This window comes from Hibiscus syriacus, unplaced genomic scaffold, assembly GCF_006381635.1.
Source record: "Hibiscus syriacus cultivar Baekdansim isolate YM2019G1 unplaced genomic scaffold, ASM638163v2 tig00112319_pilon, whole genome shotgun sequence".
Taxonomy (NCBI): Eukaryota; Viridiplantae; Streptophyta; class Magnoliopsida; order Malvales; family Malvaceae; genus Hibiscus; species Hibiscus syriacus.
In genome coordinates, this window is record NW_024063301.1 from 90,451 (window position 1) to 115,461 (window position 25,011).

The 25,011-nt window shown below is 37.1% G+C and overlaps 1 pseudogene; it reads right to left on the bottom strand.

Moving 5' to 3' along the window:
- On the bottom strand, positions 1–25,011 carry LOC120177782 (annotated as a pseudogene).

The window sequence follows — 25,011 nt, forward strand, 5'->3', positions numbered from 1 at the left end:
TCATGTTGATTCGATAGAAACAACATCCACTCTATTGAATTTCTTTACTTTGACAACAAGGACCCACATGTTTCCAAGTTCATTTTCTAGATAAGTTTCTCTTTGCTTAGATTCTCATTGCTTAGATTCTTCAACTTTATTTGAAGCTCAGCCTCTTGCTGATCCTTCTCCATAAGAGCAGCTTCATATAAAAGCTCTCTTTCTTTACTCATGGCTAGTTCCTTCTTTAGGTTCGAGGGTGATCCAAGCTGTTCATGTCGTTTGATGAGACTCTCTCATCGACTATTCCGTACAATACTTGTTCTATGTTGTGTCAGAGAGTTCTTGGCTGCTGCCAGTTCTACAACTAGCCTCTCTTTATGATTCATTAGTTTAGTAACTTTCTCTGACAATGCCTTTAGTTTCACAAAAGTAATTGAGGCTAGCCCTTTAGAATATGAACTCTCCTGTGCCAGTTTTTGGTTCTGATATTCTAACAGTTCTTTTGACTCCATTAGTTCTGCAACTTTCTGTTTCAATTCTTCAATCTCAGCCACATAATTGAGTAAAACAAGCAGTTTATATGTAAAATTGACATTCATGAAAGAAAAATCATTGAAAGGTTAGTACATAACGAAGTTATGTTAAGCAAAGCAGATATACTAATATCATTGTAATGTATCAACTTGAAAGAAAAACATAATGCATAGTTCAATATAAACATGTATGTTTGAGATAGCTGGTGTTATCAGAAAATACATACATATAAACTCAGAGTTTGATAATTATATTTAACTCGCTTCTAACAGATAAAAACTTCATCTCCTTGCTTCGCATTTTGATTGTTGCCTTAAGACGGTGTTATATTATTGTAACAACCCGATAATATCAAAATAATAGTTAAATGGAATTGAAGATTTAATTGTGAAAATTAGTAATTTTTAGGGACTAAACTGAAAGGTTTTAAAACTTGTAGCTTGTTTTAGAGTTAAAGAAAATTCAGGGACCAAGCCCTGAATTTACCCAAAACAGTTAGGTATTTGGTTTATATATATGATATATGCGTGAATTGGGTTCTGAAAATCAGAACTCAATTCCTCCCAAATTTCCATTTCCTTACCTCAACTTCCGACGACGATTCCGACACCGTCCGAATTTCGATCGTCGTTTTGAAAGTACCATCGTGTTCGTTATCGAGTCAGGAACAATTCCCTCAATTTAATTGAAGCGAAACGCTGCCAAACACCGTGAATTTCAAGTCAAAGCATCGACGTTTTTTTTAAGCTCAATCGCCTAGAAAATCCTAAATTCATCGTCGATCGCTACTCCGTTTACGACACCTCCCGCACCATCGTGTTCCTTGTGCCGTTCCGAGTCCGCTGGTGTCATCCTCGATCTCCGTTGACGGCGGCGCGTGGGGAGGTGGATCATTCAAAGATTCGGCCGAGTCGAAATCGAGCTCTCCGCCGTTCAAAAATTTGAACCGATCTTAGTAAGTATCTCGAAATCGCTCAAAATAATTTTTAAAAATTTTTCCGTGATTTTTAGAGCCTCGGAGGACGTCGCACGCGCCACACGCGCCGCCACAGGCGAGTGAACGCTGGAAACCAGTTTTGACCGGTTTGACCGGTCACGACCCGACCCGTTGACCCGACCCGACCCGTTGACTGGTGCTATTCTGGGAATTAATTTGGTTTTGGTGCTATATTGGTAATTATTTTAAAAAAAGGGTGCTATTTGTGTAAAATGTTTGACAGTTTGTTGACCTCTTTTGACCAGAACTTTGACTGGCTTTGACCGGTTATTAAACGACCTTTGTTTTCGACCACAAATACCTATCCTAATAGTTTTCGACGTCTCGAATCCGTTTTTGGGGTCCGTTTTACTAAATTCAAACCCAAAAGTCTCCAAATCGTCAGTCAAACCCTTTGACTTTATTTTTGACCAAGAATTCGAAATTTCGGAAGGTCATACTTTATGTTTTTCGACGTCCTGAATTTGATTTCGAAGTCCGTTTCGCCAAATTCTGACCCGAAATTCCCGAATCGAGCTTGTAAACCCAAAAGGCTTAATATTTTAATATTTTGATTATTTAAATGAGATTTGGTCAAGGATTTTTTTCAATAAAATATTTTATGAAGGTACTCGTGTTTCACCTGAGCAATGATCAATTAGGTCCGGTATTATCTGTTCGTTAGATCAGCCTGAACCGCGTACTACGAGAATTACCCGTAGGTTTCCGTATATTATTTAAATAATATTTAGATTATTTATATTAGGATTCCAATATGGATTTTTCCAATTCGTAGGGTCTAGCGCTGCAGCAGAACGTGATCGACATACCCAGTAATAGGCTTCCCTATCTGATTTCCCAGACTGTTACAGGTATGTTTCCTAACAGTATTATATTACTGATTTAAATAATTTATCTGAATACCGAGTATTTGATATTTGATTTGCTGTATATTCTGATATAATTTCTGAATTAAGGTATTTCATACCGATTTCTGAGATCTGCTTATCTGATATCTGAATTATTGATTTGAATTCTGATTTCCGTATTTCTGCATATGGTTTCTAAGTATGAAATATTTGTTATGTTTTAAGTGATTAATCATTGTTTTCAATTGAATACATTCATTGTCATTTGGGGGGGTATTGTTGAAGGAAGATTATCTGCAGACTTCTCGGCTTTGTGCTCAAGGTCTAAATGGCATGTGCGGTTGGGTGTATGGTTCTGGGGAACCTACACAACTATGATGTGAACGGATGGGGGTAGTGTTCATGTTTTAAAAATAAAAATAAAAACATATTGCATAAACCGATTTCATTGAAAGATTTTATCTGTATATTTTTCTTATATACTGTATGGAGCACACTGAGCTTTTTAGCTCATTCTGTAGTTTTTACCCTTTTTCAGATAGTAGCAGACAGTAAGCTAGCAGATTTGGCATCAGTGGAAATCAACTACTTATTTTGTACGAACATATTTTCTATATGTTTTTCAGTTATGTTTGGTGACATGTATTTGCTATAATTTTGGACATATCTGTATTATTAATATAATGTATTGTAAGATATTAAAAAAAAAACCTCTGAATGGGATATGTGACCACTTAGGTTTGAGTCTAACTCACAGACTGGGTCTAGGGGGTTACATTTGGTGGTATCAGAGCTTTCGGTTTTAAACACTCGGACTGTATATGGGTCCTAAATTTTGGATTTTTAAGAAATAAAAAAAAATGTCACCTTATGTTATGATTTAAAGTTTTCTCGAGATCCCTAATGCTAATCTGACACATGTTTCAAATTTTTTCTGTAGAGCCTTATAGATCCAACGATGAATGCTGCTAGAGGTCGTAGGACAGGACGTGGACGTGGTAGAGGGCGAGTCACTCGACCTTCTGTTACGATAGACGATCCGATGTCAGCACGTGATCCTCCTGTTCCGCAAGTAGATCCGACTCTTTCTCATGATGATCAGTTTACTCCCGTGAGAGACCCTCCCGTCACTGAAGATGAGGATACTGAGATAAATGAAGACGCCATTAATAGAGCTATCTTCTGCATGTTTCAGAGAGCTGCTAGAGCCCCTAATAACATGACTGCAGTGGAGATTTCAAATTCTCTGGTTGCTGCTGGTGTAGTACCATTTGAGGGTATTACTGGTGGACCTCCGACAGACGCTGAGTATTGGCTGGAGGACACAGAGAGGATTATGGATGAGATGGACCTCAGACCTGAGCAAAAGTTAAAGGGGGCCCTAACTATGTTGAAGAAAGAAAGCTTCAGATGGTGGCAATCCATTTCTGGTAGTATTCCGAGGAACCAATTAACATGGGATCTTTTCAAGACGCGCTTCCGGAGTCGCTACATCGGAGAGAGATATCTGTAGGAGCGACGCCAGGAGTTTCAGAATCTGGAGCAGGGTAATATGTCTGTTATGGATTACGAGGTTGAGTTCATCCGATTGAGCCGATATGCTCCTGGACTTGTGGACACTGAGACAGATCGATGCTTGAGGTTAGAGAATGGACTTAGGTATGAGATCAGGAGTCGAGTCGCTACCCATCGAGAGAGGAATTTTGATGCTTTGGTTGAGATAGCCAAGACTGCTGAGGAAATAGAGCGACTGGTATGGAGCACAGGAGAGATAGTGATCGAGCTCAAACCCGATTCAGGAGGCCTTCTGGTTCTGTTAATTCTTCTGCACATCCTAGCAAGAGAGGCAGGGGTGATTCCTTTCAGAGAGGCGGTGCGAGTGTCAGACCTGTTGCATCTGGTGCTTCAACTTTTCAGTCTACTAGACATGGTGGATCTTCTGGGTTGCAACCTTTGCAGACATGTGATTACTGTGGGAAACATCATCTTGGGGAATGCAGAAGAAAATTTGGCACATGTTTTAGATGTGGTTCTAGTGACCATATTATAAGGGATTGCACAGTGTCAGTTTCTACAGTTCAGACACCAGCTCGTACTCCCACTCGTACTCAGAGTACTGTTCAGACTCCTGCGGGTGGTCGTACTCAGGAGAGAGCACCTGGATCAGTTAATAGGGGCCGAGCATCTCAGAGTAGGGGTCAAGTCAGATCTGAGGCCAGACAACCTGCATTGGTTTACACTGCTAGACTTCGACAAGATCGTGATGGGCCAAATGTGACTGCAGGTACTGTTACTATTCATTCAGTTCCATACTTTGCCTTGTTTGATAGTGGCTCTACAAATTCCTATGTATCACATTCCATTTCTGAGGGTCTAAATATTCCTGTTGAGAATATTGAGCGTTCAGTGATAGTTCAAAGTCCCTTAGGCCAATCCATCGTGTTGGATCGTATTTTTAGAGAGTGCCCTATAGAGATCAATGGGGAGATTTTTTTGGCTGACCTGATGGAGTTACCCTTTAAAGAGTTCGATTTGATTCTCGGCGTAGATTGGTTGGACAACCATCGAGTAAATATTGATTTTGAGACTAAGAGAGCTGTTCTGAAGACCTCAGATAATCAAAAGATTGTAATGATCGGGGAACGACATGGATTTCTGACGAATGTTGTGTCTGCTTTAGTAGCAGAGAAGATGATCAGGAAGGGTTCCGAGGCGTTTCTTGCTTATATTTTGGACACTAGGAGATCGCAATCCGATATTGAAGGCATCTGAATTGTCAAGGAATTTCCTGATGTTTTTCCCGAGGAGTTGCCTGGATTACCTCCAGATAGAGAAGTCGAGTTTGTGATTGAAGTCTATTCTGGTTCCACCCCGGTTTCAATGGCTCCTTATCGTATGGCCCCAAAGGAGCTTAAAGAACTGAAAATCCAACTCCAGGAGTTGTTGGACAGGGGATTTATCCGACCCAGTGTATCACCGTGGGGAGCCCCAGTTCCCTTCGTCAAGAAGAAAGATGGGACGTTGAGACTCTGTATCGATTATAGGAAACTGAACAAGCTCACGGTGAAAAACAAATATCCTCTGCCCAGAATCGACGATCTATTTGACCAATTTCGAGGGGCTTCTATCTTTTCAAAGATAGACTTAAGATCTTGTTATTATCAACTTAAAGTGAAAGATTCAGATATTCCGAAGACTGCTTTCCGTACTCGATATGGGCATTATGAGTTTTTAGTGATGTCATTCGGGTTAACTAATGCCCCTGCTTTTTATGGATCTGATGCATAGGGTATTTCGACCTTATTTGGACCAGTTTGTAGTTGTATTCATTGATGACATACTGGTGTATTCTAGAAGTGAAGCAGAACATGAGGAGCATTTAAGGATTGTTCTTCAGACTCTAAGGGAGAATAAGTTATACGCTAAGTTGAGCAAGTGTGAATTCTGGCTCAGCGAAGTGACTTTTCTTGGACATATCGTCTCTGCTGATGGTATTCAGGTGGATCCGAGCAAAGTGGAGGCTATTATGAACTGGAAGCAACCCAGAAACGTCTCTGAGATCCGTAGTTTCTTGGGCTTAGCTGGTTATTACCGTCGTTTCGTTGAGGGGTTCTCCCTTATTGCAGCTCCTCTGACGAAACTATTGAGGAAAGATGTTCCATTTGTCTGGTCTGAGGACCAACAAGCTAGCTTTGAGAAATTGAAGACTGTTTTAACTCAAGCCCCAGTGTGATTCAGCCTGAATCTGGGAAGGATTTTTCTGTCTACAGTGATGCTTCTCATTCTGGATTAGGATGTGTTTTGATGCAAGAGAAGAAGGTTGTCGCTTATGCGTCACGTCAGTTAAGGTCGCATGAGCGTAATTATCCTACTCACGATCTGGAATTAGCTGCGGTGGTTTTTGCTTTAAAGATCTGGAGACACTACCTCTACGGAGAAAAGTGTTATATCTATATTGATCATAAGAGTCTGAAGTATCTGCTTACTCAGAAAGAATTAAATTTGAGACAGCGTCGCTGGTTGGAGCTTTTAAAGGACTATGATTTTGAGATAGAATATCATCCAGGGAAGGCTAATGTAGTGGCAGACGCCTTGAGCCGTAAGGCGATATCAGATCTCAGAGCCTTATTTGCCAACTTGAGCTTATTTGATGATAATAGTTTGTTAGCAGAGTTACAGGTTAAACCTACTTTGGCCGAGGAGATTAAGGCTAAACAACTCCTTGATAACTCGTTGCTTCCCATTATTGAACAAGTTAAGCAAGGATCGAGTTCAGAGTATACTGTGGACCAAGATGATATTTTGTGTTTTCACGGTCGTTACTGCGTCCCTAAAGATGATGAGTTGAGACAGATTATTCTTCAGGAGGCTCATAATAGTCTTTATGCTATGCATCCTGGTGGGGACAAAATGTACAATAATCTCAAAGAGCGCTACTTTTGGACTGGTATGAAGAAGAATATTTCAGATTTTGTGGCAAGGTGTTTGACTTGTCAGCAGGTTAAGGCAGAGCACCAGCATCTGTCTGGATTGTTACAGTCAATTAAGATTCCTGAGTGGAAATGGGAGCGTATTACGATGGACTTCGTTACTGGTCTTCCTCTAACTCCTTCCAAAAAGGATTCTATCTGGGTGATTGTTGATCGACTCACCAAGTCAGCGCACTTTATCCCTATTCGGGTTAATTATTCTCTGGATAAACTGGCTAAGTTGTACATTTCTGAGATCGTTAGACTTCATGGTGTTCCGTTGTCTATCATATCTGATCGAGATCCGAGATTCACTTCCAGGTTCTGGAAAGCTTTGCACGAGGCTCTGGGTACTCGTTTGAATTTCAGTACAACTTTTCATCCTCAAACTGATGGACAGTCTGAGCGAGTGATTCAGGTGTTGGAGGATATGTTACGGGGTTGTGTGATTGATTTTCGTGGTAGTTGGGAAGATTTCTTGCCGTTAGCTGAGTTTGCTTACAATAATAGTTATCAGGCGAGTATTCGCATGGCACCGTACGAGGCTCTGTATGGCCGTAGATGTCGTACTCCTATATGTTGGACAGAGTTGCATGATAGAAAAACTTTGGGTCCAGACTTGGTTCGAGAGACTGAAGATACTGTCAGACTGATCCGTGATCGCTTAAGAGAGGCATTTGATAGGCATAAGTCATACGCAGATAAGCGACGTAAGGATATCGAGTTTGAGGTTGGAGATCAGGTTTTTCTCAAGGTATCTCCATGGAATAAGGTATTGAGATTTGGACGTAAAGGTAAACTGAGTCCGCGATTTATTGGGCCGTATCGTATTCTGAAGAAAGTTGGACCTGTTGCTTATCAGCTTGAGTTGCCTTCCCAGCTCAGTCGTATTCATGATGTTTTCATGTTTCTATGTTGAGGCGATACCGTCCAGATCCAGATCACATCATTCAGGTTGATGAGGTAGAGCTGAGACCTGATTTGTCATATGAGGAGGAGCCTGTTCAGGTTTTAGAGAGGGAAGAGCGAGTCATTCGGAATAGGCGTATTCCAATGGTCAAAGTGCAGTGGAGTAATCGTAGCCCCTCAGAAGCTACTTGGGAGACATTGGAGTCAATGGAGGTTCAATTTCCTCATCTGTTTTCATAAGGTAAATTTCGAGGACGAAATTTCTTGTAGAGGGGGAGAATTGTAACAACCCGATAATATCAAAATAATAGTTAAATGGAATTGAAGATTTAATTGTGAAAATTGGTAATTTTTAGGGACTAAACTGAAAGGTTTTAAAACTTGTAGCTTGTTTTAGAGTTAAAGAAAATTCAGGGACCAAGCCTTGAATTTACCCAAAAAAGTTAGGTATTTGGTTTATATATATGATATATGCGTGAATTGGGTTCTGAAAATCAGAACCCAATTCCTCCCAAATTTCCATTTCCTTACCTCAACTTTCGACGACGATTCCGACACCGTCCGAATTCCGATCGTCGTTTTGAAAGTACCATCGTGTTCGTTATCGAGTCAGGAACAATTCCCTCAATTTAATTGAAGCGAAACGCTGCCAAACACCGTGAATTTCAAGTCAAAGCATCGACGTTTTTTTAAGCTCAATCGCCTAGAAAATCCTAAATTCATCGTCGATCGCTACTCCGTTTACGACACCTCCCGCACCATCGTGTTCCTTGTGCCGTTCCGAGTCCGCCGGTGTCATCCTCGATCTCCGTTGACGGCGGCGCGTGGGGGAGGTGGATCAGTCAAAGATTCGGCCGAGTCGAAATCGAGCTCTCCGCCGTTCAAAAATTTGAACCGATCTTAGTAAGTATCTCGAAATCGCTCAAAATAATTTTTAGAAATTTTTCCGTGATTTTTAGAGCCCCGGAGGACGTCGCACGCGCCACACGCGCCGCCGTAGGTGAGTGAACGCTGGAAACCGGTTTTGACCGGTCACGACCCGACCCGTTGACCCGACCCGACCCGTTGACCCGACCCGACCCGTTGACTGGTTCTATTCTGGGAATTAATTTGGTTTTGGTGCTATATTGGTAATTATTTTAAAAAAAGGGTGCTATTTGTGTAAAATGTTTGACAGTTTGTTGACCTCTTTTGACCAGAACTTTGACCGGCTTTGACCGGCTATTAAACGACCTTTGTTTTCGACCACAAATACCTATCATGATAGTTTTCGACGTCTCGAATCCGTTTTTGGGGTCCGTTTTACTAAATTCAAACCCGAAAGTCTCCAAATCGTCAGTCAAACCCGTTGACTTTATTTTTGACCAAGAATTCGAAATTTCGGAAGGTCATACTTTATGTTTTTCGACGTCCTGAATTTGATTCCGAAGTCCGTTTTGCCAAATTCTGACCCGAAATTCCCGAATCGAGCTTGTAAACCCAAAAGGCTTAATATTTTTAATATTTTGATTATTTAAATGAGATTTGGTCAAGGATTTTTTTCAATAAAATATTTTATGAAGGTACTCGTGTTTCACCTGAGCAATGATCAATTAGGTCCGGTATTATCCGTTCGTTAGATCAGCCTGAACTGCGCTACGAGAATTATCCGTAGGTTTCCGTATATTATTTAAATAATATTTAGATTATTTATATTAGGATTCCAATATGGATTTTTCCAATTCGTAGGGTCTAGCGCTGCAGCAGAACGTGATCGACATACCCAGTAATAGGCTTCCCTATCTGATTTCCCAGACTGTTACAGGTGTGTTTCCTAACAGTATTATATTACTGATTTAAATAATTTATCTGAATACCGAGTATTTGATATTTGATTTGCTGTATATTCTGATATAATTTCTGAATTAAGGTATTTCATACCGATTTCTGAGATCTGCTTATCTGATATCTGAATTATTGATTTGAATTCTGATTTCCGTATTTCTGCATATGGTTTCTAAGTATGAAATATTTGTTATGTTTTAAGTGATTAATCATTGTTTTCAATTGAATACATTCATTGTCATTTGGGGGGGTATTGTTGAAGGAATATTATCTGCAGACTTCTCGGCTTTGTGCTCAGGGTCTAAATGGCATGTGCGGTTGGGTGTATGGTTCTGGGGAACCTACACAACTATGATGTGAACGGATGGGGGTAGTGTTCATGTTTTAAAAATAAAAATAAAAACATATTGCATAAACCGATTTCATTGAAAGATTTTATCTGTATATTTTTCTTATATACTGTATGGAGCACACTGAGCTTTTTAGCTCATTCTGCAGTTTTTACCCTTTTTCAGATAGTAGCAGACAGTAAGCTAGCAGATTTGGCATCAGTGGAAATCAACTACTTATTTTGTACGAACATATATTTCTATATGTTTTTCAGTTATGTTTGGTGACATGTATTTGCTATAATTTTGGACATATCTGTATTATTAATATAATGTATTGTAAGATATTAAAAAAAAAAACCTCTGAATGGGATATGTGACCACTTAGGTTTGAGTCTAATTCACAGACCGGGTCTAGGGGGTTACAATTATAGCGAGTGTTAAGTATAGTTGATATACAGTTAGGTGCAGTTAGTGTGATAATGTGCTTGAGTGGTTGTAGCTGTAGCTAGAGTAGTTCTTGATGTTAGTTAGCAGTTGAGGTTGTTAGTTTGTTACGTGATATTGTTAGTGTAGTTAGCAGCAGTTAGCTTAGCATTGTAAGTTGTGTAAAGTAGCATGCAAACTATTGTAAATGCATGCCAGAATATACTTTCTGAAGTTTACAAAGTTGTTGATTTCTCAACATGGTATCAATCACCAAAGATTCTGGTGACATTTCTTATGCTTTTACTACTTGATCATGTCGTTTGGTGAATTGTTTTCATCCTCTAGTAGAATCAAGATGTTTACAAACATGAAGATTAATATGGTGCTTAATGAAATGAATTTTTTTTCCTGTGGAAATAGCAAGTACTACTTACCGTTCAGAGTCATCATCTTGAACGATTGCTTACTGGTGCGATGAAGCCTCCATTGGTGATGGATGTTGATGAAAGTGATGCAATGATTCTGAATGAAGATTATGATGACTTTGTGGCTCAATACAATGCGTTGGCTTCTTGGTTGTTGTCAACTAATAACAATCATTTGCTTTCTTAATTTGTTGGAGCAGAGTCTGCTTTTACAGTCTGGAATACTTTGTTATAATTTTTTGCCACTAGATCATCGATAGCAGTCATGAATTTGCATTGCAAGATATAGTCTCTCAAGAAAAGTGAAGATAGTATGCGGGTGTATTTGTCTCGAGTCAAAGAAACGTGTGATGCTTTGGCATCTTGTGGCAGTGTTTTTCCCATAGTTGATCAGGTAGTAAGCATTTTAAAAGGGTTACCTAAGGTATCAACCCTTCACGACAGTGATCACTACTAGTGGAGAGTCTTTTTCTTTAGAAAATGTTTGTACAATTCTAATTAATGCTAAAACTCAGTTAGAAGGGTTTACTGCTCAAGAAGATGTAGTCTAGGCAAGTACGAATCTTGCTTATGGCTTTGAACCTGCAAAGGATGGCTCACACTCGTACTCACAGTATCATCATTCTCATCAGCTTACGTATTCTGGTGGAAGATCTAGTGGCAGGAGTGGTCGTGGATGTAGAAGGTCGCAAGTTTAATGCCAGCTGTGTGAAAAGCCAAGTCATCTTGTTGACCGGTGCTGGCATCGGTATGATGAGAATTTTCATATTGTATCTTCTAATACCAATCACTCTTAGTACACGAGTGACTCAACCAGAGTGAATATTGTATCCTATGATAATGCTGATGGTGAATGTTGTTCGAGTAATTCTCGATCTCAGTCAAAAACAGAAGATGTTATTCTTGAACATTTATCTTTTGTACCTATTCAAGATGAATGGGTGGTGGATTCGGGTTCCACTCATCATGTGACACCAAAGTCTGGTAACATCACTCATCGGGTAAAGCGTGGTAGTCCAGGTAAGCTTATGGTTGGTGATGGTCTTTCTTTACGTGATAATATGATTGGTAATGTTACCTTAGAAACATCAACTAGGTTGTTGTTGCTAAATGATCTGCTTCATGTGCCTAGAATAATACAAAATCTTCTCTCGGTGTCCAAGTTTGCTAGGGAAAATGGAGTGTACTTTGAGTTTCATGCTCAGGAATATTGTGTTCATGATGTTACTACTAAGGACATTCTACTGCGTTGTCGTGTTGAGGGTGGTTTGTATGTTTTCTTAGGAGATCAAGTTTCAGGTGCTTGTAGAAATACTGCTGCTCATTCAGCTATTGTTGCAAATAGTTTTAGACTTTGGAATTGTCGATTAGGACATGCAACGTATAACACAGTTCTTATGTTTGTAAAACACTTGATATAAAGCTTTATAAGGATATGAATAACATGTGTGAAGCTTGTTGCATTGGCAAAAGCCATAAATTACCCTTTATTGATTCTACTACTGTTTACACTGCATTGTTTCAGCTTGTGTTTATTAGCGTTGGGGACCGGCCCATGTAATGTCCAATGGTTATCGTTATTATTTTTCATTTGTAGATGCATATTCAAGGAATTTTGGGCATACTTTCTAACATTTAGGCCACAAGTTGTGGCTATTTTTAAACAATTTCAGAAAATGGTGTTGACTCAGTTTGGTGTGTCTGTCAAAGCCGTTCAAAGTGATTAGAGTAGTGAGTATAGGAGTTTTTCTTTTATTTTAGCTAAAGATGGTATCATTCATCAAGTATCCCATCCACATATTTTTTAACAGAATGACGTAGTTGAGAGAAAACACATGCACATTATTGAGTTGTCTTTGGTGCTCTTGGCTCAAGCTGCAATGCCTTTGCATTTTTGGTATTATACTGTTGTCACTGCTGTATACATTATCAATCAGTTTCCAAAAAAGGTGTTAGATGGTGTGTCTCCTCTTGAAAAGCTATGGGGAAAGAAGTCTGAGTATGAATTGATGAGGGTGTTTGGAAGTAAGTGCTACCCACATTTGAGAGTGTTTCAGAGGCACAAGCTGGATTTTAGGTCTTAATCGTGTACATTTTTAGGGTGCATTCCATAGCATAAGGGTTATATGTGCCTAGCTACTGATGAAAATATTTATATATCTAGGCCTGTGATCTTTGATGAGTCAATTTTTTCGAATGCTGCTTCTTCTGTCACTTCTAATATTGTAAATTCTATATTAAGGTCTCTTGAGCTTGTTGCAGATGTTAGCAAGTTACAAGCTGGTGGTGCTGCTGTAAGTGTCGAGCCAGTATCTGCCAGTGCGAGGGAGGACTTAGCTCATGAAAATATGACAAGGATAACTGAGGATGAGTGCTCAAATTTAAATACTGAGGTTGATCAGAATGGTGCAGCTGATGGTGGTAATATCAAGCAAGGTAGTGAAGATCTAAGTGCACATAGTGGTGTAGATTCCGAGAAAAGAAGTGTTGTTAAAACTACAGTAAATCATCATCCCATACTCACGAGAAGTAAGTGTGGTGTTTTCAAGCCCAAAGTGTATTCTGCTACCTATGACACAATGGAGCCAGTTAATTCAGTCTCCACATTGGAGGAATATTGTGCATACAGAACTTGAAGCTTTGAGGGCAAATGATACACGGTCACTTGTTCCATTGCCTGAGGAAAGTCAGTGGTGGGCTGCAAGTGGTTGTTCAAGGTGAAAAAAATCTAGATGGATCCATTAGTCGATACAAAGCACAACTTGTAGCAAGAGGGTATTCCCAGGTTCCAGGTTATGATTTCAATGAAACCTTTAGTATTATAGTCAAGTTTTGATACACTTAATATAATATTTTCCTTGCCTGTAACAAGGGGTTGATGTAAACAATGCCTTCTTGTATGGAGACTTGCATGAAGTTGTATTCATGCAACAACCACCTGGATTTGAGAAAAGGGCTTCTGATGGAACTGTGTTGGTGTGTAAACTTCATAAGGATTTGTATGGCTTGAGGCAGGCACCGCGAAGCTAGTATACAAAGTTAAAGCAATACTTGCTGCAAATAAGATTTAAAGAGTCTAAGGCAGATACTTCACTGTTTATACGTTGTGTTCAAGGGATGTACGTGTATATATGATGGTTTATGTCAATGATATAGTGATAACAGGTGAGTCAAATGCACATATTGAAGAAGTTGTGAAACTGTTGAGTGATGAATTTGCTCTGAAGGATCTTGGAGAGCTTAACTTCTTTCTTGGCATTATGATTAAACGATGTGGTGAGACATTGATTCTTAGTCAACGTAAGTTTGTTTTGGAGTTGTTAATGAAGATTAAGATACATAATGCAGGGGTTGTGTCCACTCCCATACTAGTAACATCGAGACTTGCACAGGATGCGGTGCACTGCTGTCTGATGCATATGAATATCGCAGTGTTGTAGGTGCACTTCTATATGCTTTCTATAAGCGTCCAGATATTTCAGTCAGCGTTAATAAGGTGGCACAATACATGCATGCACCAAGACAATAACATTTTGTAGCTGTTAAACGAATTTTAAGGTACTTGGTGGGTACACTTAACCATGGTCTGGTTATAGCACCAGTAGTGGCATGACTTCATGTTGTAGCCTTTGCTGATGCTAACTGGGGTGGCAATACAGATGATCGAAATTTCATCATAGGAAATTACATTTTTGTTGGTGATAATCTGGTTATGAGCAGTTCGAAAAAACAAAAGTCGGTTTCTCGATCCACCATGGAGGCTGAATATATGAGTGTTGCTGATGCTACTGCTAAAACAACATGGGTGAGTGCACTGCTTGCATATATGTGAGTGTAGCAGTTGAAGACTCATGTGGTTTGGTGTGACAATAATAGTACAGTTGCCAAAACTGCAAATCCAGTGTATCATGCTAAAACAAAGCATGTGGAGCTTGATGTCCATTTTGTACGAGAGAAAGTTGCAGCCAAGCATGTGTTAGTAAACTATGTTCCTGCTAGTCATCAATTAGTTGATGGCTTGACCAAGACTTTGTCAACAACACAGTTTGAACTGTTTCGTGCAAAGCTTAATATTCAGTCGTTTCTTAGGGGAGAGGAAAAAAGTAGGGAGAATGTTAAGTATAGCTGAGATACAGCTAGGTACAGTTAGTGTGATAATCTGCTCGGGTGGTTGTACCTATAGCTGGAGTAGTCCTTGATGTTAGTTAGCAGTTGAGATTGTTAGTTTATTGCCTGATATTGTTAGTTTAGTTAGCAGCAGTTAGCTTAGCATTGTAAGCTGTATAAAGCAACATGCAAATCTTGTAAATGCAAGCTTGAATATACTTTCTGAAGTTTACAAAGTTATTGATTTCTCAATAGTGAGAACTAACAAAATTATAAAAACAAACTTTATTTCCTTTTGAGAATATAATTATATGTAAAAAGACTAAAGAAATTATGTGAATCACCAAAATCTCTTCACAAGTATAAAGTTGTAACAATGACGTGATCTCATTGGACAAGGATCCAAAGAAAGTTCCTAGTGGACCTATTACACATGAAAGGGCCAAGAAATTCCAACCAACCATGGTAAACTTATTTTGTCAATCTTGGGATGTGAGGAATGAAACAATAAGTTTGAGGGAGGATTACCATCTTTTACTCGGTATGAATTTACATTAGTATTAATAGTTTTTTTCATATAATTAATTTGCATGAATAAATAAGCATGCTACTTTATTCCACTGTGTACTTCATTTATCACATAGTTCATTAAAGCATGTAGTTTCTTTAAGAAAGCATGTAGTTCATTAAGGCATCAATTCCTTTAAGTAAGCTACTTCATGTAAGTATGTTTTTCATTCAATAAATCTAGTTCACTAATTAAACTAGCTCATTTATTTTAAACTAGTTCATTAAGTAAACTAGATCATTTAAAGCTTGCATGATGTGTTTATTTCTTTAATTTTATGAACATTTGCTACAATTGTGTCTAGGTGCATGAATGAAGATGAATAGTCACATCAAATGCAAGAATATATCAGTCATTTTGGCTTCCATTTATGGATGTGATACAGACGTGTATGGGGTCTTAAATCAATTTGATATTATTCATTTATCTCTTAGCTTTCCAACGTCTTTTGAAACACATCAATATGATACCAAGAGCTTGAGGTATGATTAATTTACCGAAGACAATGCAAGCTAGAATTTCATTACGGGAATTGCATGCAAGGAAGACTTGAACATTCAAAGGACTCTCTAAATTCACTTATTCAAGAGCATAGACGTCCAATATACATTCATTATTCCAAATCCATGAATGAGTTGCATTAAGAGCATATTAAGTCCTTCTTTATCATCATCTTGAGAGACTCTTCAAATTTTACATAGAGACATGCATTGAAGGTCATTTTATTCTTATCATTTAAGGCATTCAAGATGGATAATTACATGAATATTGGCAAGGAATATCAAAGGTCATTCTCCCTTGGTCACATGGATGTCTAAATTCATTCAAGGGTGTCCACATTCATCCTCTATTCCTCCATAAGAAAGCAAGCCAAGGAAGTGCAAGAGTCTTCCCCTTTTGGACAAAATTGTTTCGTAATTCAACCTAGAAAAGTGTCTAAATTCATCCAAAGCTCTTTAGAATATTCAACCACTAAAGGATAAATTAAGATACAAAGCATTCATCACCATTAAAATGAAACATTCATCTCCTTTATGTCAACCTTTCATATTCAATCTATGAACACTATAAATAGGAACATTTTTTATTATTGTAAACAAAACTTTGAAATATAAAACCTTTTTGTGAGTTTCTTTCTTTATAGTTCCTTTGAGAACTTTATTGGCTTCAAGCTTATTCTTGTGGAAATCAACCCATTCTATTGTTTTATAAAGTTGGTTCCTAGCTCCTTATAGCTAGGGGGTCACATTCCATCCCCTACCACTTCAATCCATTATATTATATTGTTGATTCCTAGTTCTATATAACTAATGGGTCACAATCCATTTTCCTCAAAATTACATTGTCCACGCCCAATCACCCATTACCTTTATCACCCTTCTATTGTATATAAACTACAACTTCCATCACTCTTCCATACTTCATCCCAAACACAACAAACATCTATTATCAATACTTTTATTCACCATTTCATATCTATATTTCTTTCATCGTCTTACAAGTTTCATTATAGGTTTCAAGCATTCCAATTTCCAACACTTACTAGAATCACGATCGGGCAAACATCACAACCAAATTCATATCACATTTTCCAGTGAGCTATGAGAGTATCTTTAGTTTTCATTTTTGGCTACACAAAAATATAATCTAAGAAACTAATATTAAAAAAATATTGCAATTACCAGAAATGGTGGAGCATGGGGATTGGTGGGAAATTGTCTTCACAAATATAAAGTCGTAACACTTTTCTCAATGGGCTATTATGATATTACATCCTGTTAATAATTGAGATTTTGAGTAAGAAGAAATTTTGATCATACTATTTCATATTTTTTTTGGTAGATACAATCATTTATACACTTTCTAGGAATAAGCATTTGGTTAAAACTAAACTACAATGTAGTTATCTTTATCTATAAGGTTTTCTAAGAGTTAGTATTATATTAAACTACTAATATATACAAGATAATAGTTAACTATAGCCTACACTCCCCCTCAAGTTGGGGAGTAAATGTTAAAAAAACCCATATTGGATGTGATCTCATCAAAGGCAATCTTTAATAGGAATATAGTTTAGCTTTACTGATCGTCATTTACTTTTTCAGAAATATAGTGTCTATCAATATTTACATGCGTTGTTCCGTCATGGTGAAATGGATTATTTGCATTGTTGATTGTTAAATTAACTGTCACTCTGAAGTTCAAAATATTTGTTATCACATAACCCCAGCTAAGTTATAGTTTTTATAACCAATTCCCTCACAGATTCCAAGTGTCATTGCTCTAAACTATGCTTTTACACGACTTCGAGAAACCACAACTTGTTTACTTCTCCACATGACCAAATTTCCCTAAATAAATGAACAATAACTGATTGTGGATCTCCTATCAATTAATTCTCCTACCCAACTTGAATCCGAGAAAATTCTCACTGTTATATCCTCACTTTTCGAGAAAATTAACCCATGGTGTCATTTTCAAGTATCTTAGAATTTGATTCATAGCCTCTAAATGTTCTTCCCTCTGATCATTAATATATTAACTCACTATATTAATAGGAAAAACTATATCAGGGTCTAGTAAGTGAAAAATAGATTAGTTTACCTACTAGCCTTTAGTATTGTTCTTTGTTTATAAGATTTCTCAAATTTTCCCTTTATAGCTTAAGATTCGCTTCCATGGGTGTTTTTGTTGGCATGTATCCCTTCATTCATGTTTCTGATAGTAGATCTAGTATGTAGTTCTTTTGATTAATTATTATTCCTTCTTTCGACCTTACAACCTCCATACCTAAGGAATACTGCAAAGTACCCAAGTCTTTAGTCTCAAATTCCCTCGTCAGAAGCTTCTTCAATATTTCTTTCAAACTCCACAGAATCATCACACGTTAGAATGATGGCATCCACATGGACAGTTAAAATTGCCTTTTTCTTGTTTGAAGCTATTTTGACAAACCAAGTATGATCTGGTTGACACTATTTGTAACCATCTTGAATAAGCACATTTTGAGAACCTATCGAACCATGCTCTTGGAGACTTCTTTAGTCTATATAGTGACTTTAGCAATATGTACGCTTTTCCTTTGCCACTCTTCACACATGGAGCAAAAGTTTCTTGATAATCAACTCCATAGAACTAAATAAGTCCTTTCGCCACTAATCTCGCTTTGTATCTTTCTATACTACCATTAGCATTTTATTTCATAGTAAATGCCAATTTACAACTGACTAGCTTCTTGTCTTTAAGAAGATCCAATATAACCCAAATGTTATTGTTTTTTAATGCCATCAATTCCTCTTTTATTGCATTTTTCCACTTACGATCCTTCAATGTTGCTTCAATCATATCAGGAACAATAACCTTGTCTACATTGGCTGTAAAATTCTTAAAATAAGACATTAGATTTTCATATGCAACAATTCTATTAATCAGATAATTTGTGCATCTCTTTACTCCATTCCTTTGAGCAATTGACAAATTACTATTATCAATCAAAGCATTTAGATCATTGGAAACAATCTGATTGCCTTCTTTATTTTTTGAAGGATTCATGCTCGGATCTAGTTCATGATAGTGTTAATGTTGTATGACAAGATTGAGAATAAGTTTGGAAGGTGTTCTTTGTCTTCTTTTGTATATAAGCAACTTGGTGTTTTCGGGTTGAGGTATTTGAGGTAAAGAAGTAAGTTGATCATGTTGAAGTAGATGTGTTTCGGTTTGTTTTTCGATAAGTTATCCAGTTCTAGTTGGTTCGACATTGCTATTTGGTCTGGCTGGTGAGGTTTTATTGAATGGTTTGACTGGTTTAGTGCTGCTACAGTTGGTCGGTCAAGGTACGGTGGGTGCTGATAAAGTAAAATTGGCTGTGAATCAAAAAACTGAAATTCATTATATGACTCCCCCTAAATTGAACAAAGAAGATAATATCCATTGTAACAAATAACTTCTTAGTACTAGGACAATAATACCAAAAACCCTTTTAAGTTGAAGAATAACCAAGAAACACACATAGAAATGCTATAGGATCTAACCTTGATGGGGAAGGAACATTGTTATGGACAAAAACATTACAACCAAAAACTCAAAGAGGTAAAGAAAAAGCCATAGGTTTAAAATTGGGAAAGAACTGAAGAAAAACCTCTTGCGAACATTGAAATTGTAATGGTTTACTAGGTAGACGATTAATCAAATATGTGCCAGTTAAAAGATCCTACCCCAAAAATATCAAAGAACATTTGTGGAAAACATAAGGGATCGGGTAACCTCAAGAAGATGCATATTTTTTCCCAGCTACCCCTTTTTGTTGAGGAGAATTGATACACGAAGTAAGATGAATAATCTTTTTTTTCCTGAAAGTATGGAGAAGGTATATAAACATTCTTCATTTTTTAGCAAGGGGAAAAATATCACAAGAAAAAGTTTTAGGATTTTTATTGATAAACAAATATGGAAGCAATTTAGCAAGATAAAAGAAACTAGGTTGACCTAAATGCAAATGTGATAACATAACATCGGGTGAAGGTTTTAAAAAAGATGTTTGTGGAAAAAAACCAGAGGAATGGTGAGACCGAAGGATAGGCTCGTCAGAAGTATATAAAGATCACAAAAAAGCTTAACACTGCCATTTATCTTCCCGAGCTCAAATCCTAGAATTCACAAAATTCAAAGTCAAATTTAGTAGTGCGATATAAATCAACAGACAACTTACTAATGGAATGTAGGGTGTAAGCGAGATTCAGAACATAGAGAACACATGTTAACAATATGTCTAAATTTATGATAATAGTCCCATGATCGACAACACTAGAAAGAGAATTATCTGTTGTTCGAATATGGGAGATAGACATATCTGCTTGAAAAGTATGAAAGAGGCTATGATCACCTGTCATGTGATCACTTGCACCAGAGTCCACAATCCATGTAGGAGTGTTAGATTTATTAGCTAAAGTAGTAAAGGGAACTCTACATGCAGGAGTGGAAGATGCAAGTGCAAATGTGGAAGCAATATTTAATCGCGCAAAGAATTGCTACAACTCCTCCATTTTTTGTTTACTAAAGGAGCTTCCCTACAAACCAGTAATCACAACACAACTCCCTTAAACATCACGCTGCTGATGGTGCTTTGAATATTTTCCATCGATAGGCTTACCATGTAGTTTCCAACAAGAATCCCTCACATGACCAACTTTATTACAATAATCGCATCAAGGTCTCCCCTTTTTTTGCCGAAAAGTTCTTTGGGAGCATGTAAGTAGCGCAAATCCTTCAGTGGGCATGGATTCAAGAAGCATGATAGTACGTCGACTTTCTTCTCTTCAAACTTCGGAAAACACCTCCCTGATCGAAGGAAGAGGCTTATGTCCTAACACTCTTCCCTGAACTTCATCAAGATCTCGATGGAAACTAGACAAACTGAAATATCTAGTGCTTTTCAACAATTTTCTTGAGCTGAGAATCGTCTACATACCTCCATTCATGAGATTCAAATAAATCGAGCTATTGTCAAGAGAGTAAAATATTGAGTGACAGTTATGTTGTCTTGTTTGATATTAGCAAGTTCATGCTCAATCCCAAATAGTGCAACAAAATTTTCTAGATTCGAATATGTAGCCTTTGCAGCACTCTAGATTTCATATTCGTTTCGTATAGTAGAAAATTCTCCCCTACTTCATGAATTATGGAGTTAATGAGCCATGACATGATTATAGTATTTTCACTTAGTCATGTCGAATACTCAAGATTCGTAGGAGTAGGAACCTATGTGATCTCTAAAAGGTATTGTTGTTTGCGTCAGCCAATGATATAGAGACGGACAAATTGGGACAAAGAAATAAAATTATTGTCATTTAGACGAGGATAGATGATAGATGCAAATGTCGTATCAATTAGGGTTGGATGGGACGAAGGACCAATAACTTCCAAGATAGCCTCGATGGAAGAAGTCATGGTCTGCTAGGGTAAAAAAGGATCGCTCACCTAAATTTATACCATGTTGATAATTGAGATTTTTGAGAAATAAAAAATTCTGATTGTATTATTTCACATAAGTTTTTGATAGATACAATCCTTTATACACTATCTAGGATCAAGAGTTTGGTTAAAACTAAACTACATGGAGTTCTCTCTCTGTAAGGCTTTCTAAGAGTTAGTAATATATTAAACTACAAATATATACAAGATAAGAGTTATAGTATAACCTACACATCCGGTTTTCATTTTGGTTACTCAAAGAATTATAATCTAAGAAATTAATATCTAGAAGTATTGCAATTACTAGAAAGGGGTAGAGAACAGGGACGAGTGGGAGAGGTTTATGATTGCATGTGTTGGCCTTTAAAAGAGGCACACTCAATTAATGCACCCTTCGAACAATGAAAGTGTCAAGTATTAAAAAAATTATAGGCACCTGTGCTTTTATAAGCAAATCTCGATCACTATCCTTTTTTGATGCCACAACTTCTTTGTACATGTGCAGGCCTTTCATTTCTCCGCATTGTTGAGAATTAGGGGCTATAGGATTGACATTCTGCAATTCTAGCGCATCAGCGAGTTGTTGCTTTAAGGAGGCAACTATTTCTTGCAATCCTTCACATTCACAAACCTTATAAAAATGTTAAAGTCAGAACAGGCTCTCAGAGGATGAAGTTTTTGAGGCATGAACATATGAAAAATATATTTTTACAATTGAAAAGTAGGTATACCTTCAGGTTCAGCTGCTCTTGGATTATTCTATTGTCTGCAGCTTTAACTTGGAAACAAAAATATATGATGGGATGCTCGTAAGAGAAAATCATAAAGATCATAGAGACAAGTGGCTGAAAACTGGGGAAAGCCGTTACAGCATTCTTGGCTTCCTATTACTATGTCACTGCAGGTCAATTTTAGGACTCATATACCTACGAAGGATCTCATGGTTACGGGACAGTGTCCACAGATTTGGTAATGGCATCATATTTGGATACGTAAATTTCCCTTAGTACATTCCTGGTTGAATATACACAGAAAATTGATTTCCTCGAGTTCAAAGGATTTCTCATTTAATTGCACCATCAATTCAGCAATAGACTGTAGCATTCCAAGAAAAAAAAAAGTGTAAAGATGGAGTTGCAGGAGAGACAACTGGTGTACAGAACCAGTAATGCAAGCTGAACTTACTTGAGATATTTCTGATTTCTCCATCTTCTTGTTGAAACCAAGTTGAATTCAGCAATTTGCTTTTCTAGCAAAGCTATTTGTTCATTCTTTCCCCTTATTTCATCACTCAACTTTTTCATCTCAACCTTAAATACAAATTGGTTAACGAAAGTCAGTTTAGAAAGAGTACAAAGCAAATAATAAGGATGGTATCAAGACAGTATTTCACTTGAATGTGTTGCTCATTTGCGGCCTCCTCAGACAATCGCTTTTAGGCACTTGAATGAAGAGCAACCTCTCTAAACAAAATCTTCTGCTGCTCCCTTAGTAGCTCTATCTGATCAATTGTTTTTATGCTAGTCTAGAACAAATCAGACATAAAATTCCACTTACTGGACTATTAACAATACAATTCTAAAATTAGAAACTAAATGAACAGAAGACACAGGGACTCTAAACAGTAGTTAGATAACATTCCTTAAAAGTGTGAGTGTGCAATTATACATTTGAAATGTTTAATGAAGCTGGAGCATGAAGGAGATGAATTAAAAATGAATACACTTCATGAAATTCTGTAGAACAGAAAAGGAAAAAAGATAAAAAAATAAAGAAAAAACTTAGCATACCAAAGGTGTCTCTTGTCCAAGGGAACTTTCCTCTGGAACTTCTCTATCATGTCTATCATCTAATAGGATATCCATGGCTGGATAACTTGCAGTAACTATGGATTGGAAAACCCTAGATTATGCATGAAAGTTATTGCTTCCTGCTCGGGGAGTAGAGGGTGTGCTATCAGATTTATTTCCACTTGACTTATCGCTGACACTCATCGATGTTTCTGGACAAGAGCCATAAAATAATTTAAGCTACTAAAGAGGAATAAGATCTAAACATGCTTCAACAAAATCTATTAATGTAATTAACACCAACTAGATTGGTGTCTATGCTTGCATGGGCTTATTTATTTGCCAGTTTTGGAATAAAAGAAAATGTACTTGATAGAATCTAGATTAAGTTTCTTGTGTCTCTTTTCTGCCAATATTACATAAAACTAGACTATATTTCTTGTATCACTTTTCTTCCAATGCAATATTATATGCAGTTACCAACGTTGATATTTAGGGTTTGGAGAAAGATATGGTTATTATCATATTTTAAAGTGGTAAATATGGACGGATTAGTCTCGCAATCTCCAGCAATAGAGAAGTACAAAGCAGTTGACTTTACTAAAACGAGGGAAGAGAATATAAACCAGAAATGCTGATCAAATGTAAGATTTTTTTTGTTGATAAAAGCTCAAATGTATAAGGATTGGATTGTCAATTTTGGGGTGTTTTATTTTGGTTGGGTTATCATTTTGAGGGAACCTTGTACTTAAACCTCTAATTAATAGAACTTTTTATAGCTTCAAAAAAAAAAAAAAGCTACCATTACAAAAGACTCAGATTTTTTTTTTAATAAATTTTTTGGGGTGCTGAGTTGCTGAAACAAATGTAAGATCTGATGGCAAACAAAATTTCATCCTCTCGTTTATCTTGGCTTTTTAATCAAGACCAACCCAAGATTAATATTCTAGATAAAATAATAATAATAATAATAATAATAATAATAATAATAATAATAATAATAAACATGGACTACAAGGAGACATGAAGAGCTAAAAGTCCAGAACATACTCGGAGTTTAAGCCATTTTAGCAAGCTGTGCTTTCGGGGTTTTTTCTCCTCTTTAAGTATATCATCCCCAGTATTCTCTTCGAGGGAAACATACAACTCAACATTCTCATCATCCAGAATCAAGTCCCGCCTTCTATGTGGTAGATATGGGAACTGTGCATAAACGCAAGTAACTATAATTAGAGACAATCTAATTAAACAAACTGAACTGGAATTCTTAAGTGTGTAAAAACAGCTCCACGCACGTAGGATAACAGAACAAGTATATCATGTAATAAGATCTACAATGATACCTCTTTTTCTCCGAATGAATGTCTCCTCCTTAGACCAGGCTGCTGGGGAAATCTTGATGACTGTGAAACTCTATGTTGCGCATATACGGATACGAGGACCGGGACGGAAAACTATAATTTCTAAAATTACAAGGTACTGGGATGGCAAGAGTATGATATATAAAAAATTAAAATTATAAATAGATGTCAAATCTCAAGATTCAAACCACAATATTAACTCTAGAACAATAAAATCCATAAGGAAACCATAATATTAAGTCTAAAACAATAAAATCCATAAACAAACCATAATTTTAAAGTTTCAAATCTCAAGATGCAAACCATAATATTAGGTATACAACAATATTAAACAACAAAAATAAAGCATTGTTAACATATTCTGAGAAAATTCGCTCTCTAAATTTGTCTCATCAAGCGAGAATTCGGCAAACTCTAAATATCCAACATCTCTCAATGAATCAAAAGCATCTCCACCAACATCCCACAT